We start from the raw sequence: 4,930 nt of genomic DNA, 5'->3' as shown, positions 1-4,930 counted from the left end.
AGGGGACGACCCAATAGCGTATGACTCCCTCAAAACATGGAGCAGTACTCACCATCGTCAGGTGCCCGTCTAGTCAAGCTCCTTCGACAGATATATGGAACCAAGAGGCTTTGCTCCCCCTCAGGGAAAGGATCAATATTACACGCCTACAACATGCTGCAGATGGCTCTACTCGGGAAGTAAACTTACTAAGTGCCCTTTTGGGTACGATGGCTATCCAAATCTTATGCTCCGCCATATCTGATGTCGATACCTTGCCCATGAAGGACCTAAGAACCAAAGTCGACGCCATTATGAACAGCCATTTCACCACCTTCAAGACCTCCATCAATACCTCCGCTACTGACGCAGAGGAAAACTACTCAACACTAACCGAACTTGACATGAATGCGGTAAGGTACAGACACCCACTCTGTAACATGCCGGACCGGTGACAAAGCCGCCCACCACCTACATATGCCAAGTTGCCAACCCTCACTCATGCCCCAACCAACAATCTGTCCAACCACTTACTGACGTCCATCAGCCGCAGTTCTACTACTATTATTATTATTATTATTATTATTATTATTATTATTATTATTATTATTATTATTATTATTATTTGCTAAGCTACAACCCTAGTTGGAAAAGCATAATGCTATAAGTCCTTGGGCTCCAACAGGGAAAATAACCCAGTGAGGAAAGGAAATAAGGAAACTACAAGAAAAATAATTACCAATCAAACTAAAATATTCTAAGAACAGTGACAACATTAAAATAAATATTTCATATATATAAACTATAAAAACTTTAAAAAGTAAAACAAGTGGAATAGGAATAAAATAGAATAGAGTGCCCAAGTGTAACCTCAAGCAAGAGAACTCTACCGCATGACAGTGAAAGACTGGTACAGAGGCTATGGCAATATCCAAGAACAGAAAACAATGGTTTGATTTTGGAGTGTCCTTCTCATGTAAGAGCTGCTTACCATAGCTAAAGAGTCTCTTCTACCATTACCAAGAGGAAAGTAGCCACTGAACAATTATATTGCAGTAGTTAACCCCTTGAGCGAGGTAGAATTGTTTTGGTAATCTCAGTGTTGTTAGGTGTATGAGGATAGAGGAGAATACGTAGAAAATAAGCCAGACTATTCGGTGTATATGTAGGTAAAATGAAAACGAGCTGTGACCTAAGAGAAAGATCCAAAGCAGTATTGTTTGGCCAGTCAAAGGACCCAATAACTATCTTACAGTAGTATCTCAATGAGTGGCTGGTGCTCTGGCCAACATACTACCTACTACCACACGACATTCAGGGCTACTGCGAAGAAATGAGCGGACGGTTGATAGTTGCCAAAAAACTTGTAAGTAGGACATCACTTGTGACGGTGGCTTCCCTCATTAATCTTTTCTTTTTACATATTCCATGTATGGGTGTCCGATTTTTGTTAGACACTGGGTCTTGCTGTTCCATTATCAAAGTCGCTCTCCAGGACGTCAGGTAGGCATTCGAAGCCTCTTTTGGAGGGCCAATTACCATGGAAAATTTCTCTATGCCAACGTAACATTACCACTACTTGTTGCAGATTTCATCGCCCATATCCACCTCCAGGTTGATGTGTCATATTGATGATTAATCAATGCACACAGCTACTCGTCGACACCTCTTTAACAAGCCTCCAACCTCTCAATTCTCATCAGCTCACCCATGAAGACCTACACCCACCTCCTCACGTCGCACCGGAAGCCAAAAGACCTGAAGTGGGGTCTCCTTCAAGAAGCAGCCTTCAACAAACCCAAAAAATTCCCTATCAACTGCTGTTGCGCTCACTTTTCCTGTGCCATATGCCCCTCTCCAGCTCTGCACCAATGCCAGCGACTTTGGAATTGATGCAGTACTCAAGCACATGGTCAATGGCTCACCTCATCCATTGGCCTTCATTAGTATAAAAGTGTCCAAGGCGGAATCCAGCTACTCTACCTTCGACTGTGAATTGCTGGCAGTGGATTTGGCTGTTCATCACTTTCACCACATCTAAGAAGGTATACCCTCCATCATTTGCACAGACCACATGCCTCTTTTGTTCACCCTCACTTAACAGTCTGACGGCTGGTCCAGCTGTCAAGGCAGACATCTCTCCATAGTGGCTGAATGGGAATACAAATGTACCATTCAACACATCCTCAGCTAAATGACTCCTGTTGCCAATACTCTGTCAAGAGACACATTGGCTGCCATTCACCTGGGATTGGATTACAACACCTTAGCAGAAGCCCAACTAAAAGATCCTTAGTACCAACCATGTAAGATACCCTGCACAGTACCAACCATGTACGATTGTAGTTCAGCTCGTCCCATCGCCAACTCGTCCCCATCGTCAAGTCGGCCCATTGTGACTACCAACTCGGTCCATTGCCATCTCGGCCCACTACCAGCTCGGCCCACAACCAGCTCGGCCCTCTATATACCAACTCGGCCCACATCCAAATTTATCTTATTAAAGCTATTTTATATCAATATATTGTATGTTATTTTCTTTTATTATGTTTTGTTCTATTTCGAGATCAGATCTGAGAAAAGTTTCGTTTATCTCTTTCCAAGTAACTTTGTAAATAAATCTCCGAGGTAAGTAAAAACACTTTGAAAATAGAAAGAGTAGTCTTTATAAATAATATAATGATAAAAAGTAAAACACATTGCTAAATAAATCTCTGAGGTAAGTAAAAACAGTTTGAAAATAGAAAGAGTAATCTCTGAGGTAAGTAAAAACAGTTTGAAAATAGAAAGAGTAGTCTTTGTTAAATAATATAATAATAAAAAGTAAAGCACATTGCTAAAAGCTTCTAAAAATAATAATGTACATATTACAAAACATAGACAGCTATATGATGAGAAACTGCCTTCAGTAATTGTCTGGCCGATCTTTCATTATTATTATATTCGTCCCATAGTTTTACAAGTTGGCCGTGATGTTTATTATACTTATGTTGCTGCTTTCTCCAAACCTTCCCTTCTGACAGCAGCCGCACCTGTAAATTAACTATGTTTGCCTCATCATGTAGGAGCTTTAAAAGTAAATAAAAATTTAAGTTTCCTTTCCTTGCCTTTAAGTTTATTCTGTTATGCCATCCCTCAACATCATTATTTGTTCTGATGCTCCGACCGAAGACGCACCACGTGTGAGGAGGCCATATTGCAGAATTGATCCACGTCTTTTTCACGTATTTTAAAAGGCTTATGAGTTCATTCACCCCTGCAGCTTTCCTATAAAACCTGATAAAAAGCTCTTCTATATGTTCCTGTGGCATATATGGGAGCGACAACAACTGCCTTAAAAACTTGTAAGTGCCGACGTCGTTTGTGTAAGAACTTTGAAGGCCTAATTCTTGCACTTTCCTCCATACAGCCTGGCCCCAGTGGAAAGCACAACCATGGATCGTAATATTTGGTAAAATGTCGGGAATAGCACGCCATACACTGCCTTCAAAGTCAATTAAAACTTCTTCAACTTTAAGGGCATGCCCACCTATCAGTTCTCTTATTTCACAAAGAACTTTTTTGTAGTTTTTGCGCCTTTTTCCTGACATAAGCGCAAACAAAAGGGGAACTTGCTTCAATTGCCCATCATATTTCACAAATGCATGGATGCTGAACAGTTGAGTAAATGGTTTGCGTACTATTTTAAAAGTAGCATTAGCATACCACTGCTTCGCTTTAGATAGTAACTTAAGTTGATCATCTGTGGCAAATATCAAATGCCGTCTTTCTCCGACAGTAATGTCCCGTTGCAAAAAGTGTTCAGGAATGTGGGCATCGCTAATTTCGAAATCGAGGTCTTACAGTTCTCGTGGTCGATATGCCTTCCGTTTACGATTTCCCTGCCTAGCAAGATTAAATGGAGCCGGTAGACATGAAACAGGAATGGTAGGATTTACTTGCTCCCGAAGTACCTCGTCAACAATATCAGAAGCAGGCCGAAAGACGTCTTCCATTGCCTTTTGCTTCAGGAGTGTACACACCTTACTTTTTACAGCACAGCTGGTCTCAGGTGGATGGCAGTGTTCAGCATGCCCTCTAATAAAAGTGTTACCCACTTCTTTTACTGCTGCCATGCATGAGATTTTTTTGTTTCTAACCACACCCCGCCAATGAATACTCGCGTTATTTTTTCTTTTTAGTGTGTAAGAGTAGCCGGTGCTGTCAATAAGTTTCGAATTTCCTCTTTGTGAAAATGATTCAATCTTTTCATATGTTACTGTCTCCCTTGAGGGAGACATTACCATTGGCGTAGGATCCTTAATTGAAGAAGCACCACTGATATTTGACACTCCACCTTCTTATTAATCTAGACTCTCGGTATTCACATTACTCATTGCCACTGCATCCTCAAAATATTCCGTGTTTGCGCTCGAAACTACACAAGTTTCCCCCGGACTCTGATTTTCTTGAATACACATGTGACACATCCAGTCAATATAACCTTCTTTAACAGCAGCCCTGTATTGCTCCCGGGTGATCCCACTTCCACAGGTCCGATGCTGCCAGTAGCTACATCCATCACATTGCAGAGCTTCCTGTCTTATGTAAAGAACACGTTACACATGACATTGTGAGTACAAAGTTAATATATGACATTTCCTTCTTACTGTCCACAAACACCTAACAATTGTCTCAGAGTGCAACTGCGAGGTTTTCCTCCTGTTACGTCTTTCAAACCTTTCACTGTCAATTTCTATTTCAGCGCTGAATGGCCTTAGTACCCCAGTGACTGGCATAATGCCAAAATTCTATACAAATTAAAATATATGTCATTGGAGTACTATTTATTTACTTTAAAGGTAAATCTTCTTACCTGACGGGGACAGACAGTTTCACAGCATATCAAGCACTGGTCAGCCATGTTGTCCTAGCTGCTTGAAGTCTAGCAGTAGGTTCGTAACCATATCAA

The 4,930-nt window shown here is 41.1% G+C and overlaps 1 pseudogene; it reads right to left on the bottom strand.

Moving 5' to 3' along the window:
• Positions 1 to 2,846: 2,846 nt before the first annotated feature.
• On the bottom strand, positions 2,847 to 4,448 carry LOC137649290 (uncharacterized; annotated as a pseudogene).
• Between the last annotated feature and the right edge of the window lie 482 nt (positions 4,449 to 4,930).

This window comes from Palaemon carinicauda, chromosome 11 (genome assembly GCF_036898095.1).
Source record: "Palaemon carinicauda isolate YSFRI2023 chromosome 11, ASM3689809v2, whole genome shotgun sequence".
Lineage (NCBI taxonomy): Eukaryota > Metazoa > Arthropoda > Malacostraca > Decapoda > Palaemonidae > Palaemon > Palaemon carinicauda.
The sequence above is the reverse complement of the archived record's forward strand: the minus strand, read 5'-3'. Positions and strand labels throughout refer to the sequence as shown.